Here is a 754-nt window from a genome sequence, read left to right on the forward strand (position 1 = left end):
AGAGATGAGGGGTGTGCTTGTTCTAGCTCTGTGACGCGCTGTGTGTGTGTGCGTGTGTGTGTGTGTAAGCCTCTCACATTTCAACTTCATGTCTAATTCAAGCAACTTGTTCCCGTGAATCAGTTCTGAGGGACTGTTTCTTGGTTCTGTGGCTGCAGATTTTTCTGTCCTCCAAAAACAAAAAAAAAAAAAAAAAAAGAGAGACTTTTTATCTGGGGGACATTTGTGGGTCAAGCTGTGGCTCATCTCATGTGCTACCGTCAATACTGAAGGGAAAAAAAAAGACCAGAAATTAGACGGGAGTGTGTTGATGCTGCAGGAGGACGAACGAGGGATATACAGACGTGTGTGTGTGTGTGTGTGTGTGTGTGTGATCTGTGGAGGTCACAGGACACTTCGTTAGTCGCCAGATTTTTTTTTTCCCCACTTTTCTTCATTCTACTGCTCACTGTACTTTGTTTAATTGATTTATTTTTTTCAGCAGTTTCCACTGATGTCATTTAAACATGAGGTGTGTATTTAGGGCAGCAGGTCTGTCTGTGATTTTGGTTCAAAAGTGTGAATGAAAAATGAAGGCTTGAATACACTCAACAAGGGGTGGGGGTCTGGTGTGTGTGTGTGTGTGTGGAGGGGAGCGGGGGGGCAGTCAAATCCTCTCAGGTTCCACATTTGGGGCAAATTAACCCCATCCTCAAACCACAGGTCCTATTCTGTGGTCAGAGTTGGATGTTTGGAGGGAGGACGGGGGGAGGCA

This window comes from Cynoglossus semilaevis, chromosome 12, assembly GCF_000523025.1.
Source record: "Cynoglossus semilaevis isolate Cse_v1.0 chromosome 12, Cse_v1.0, whole genome shotgun sequence".
In the NCBI taxonomy this organism is placed as follows: Eukaryota; Metazoa; Chordata; class Actinopteri; order Pleuronectiformes; family Cynoglossidae; genus Cynoglossus; species Cynoglossus semilaevis.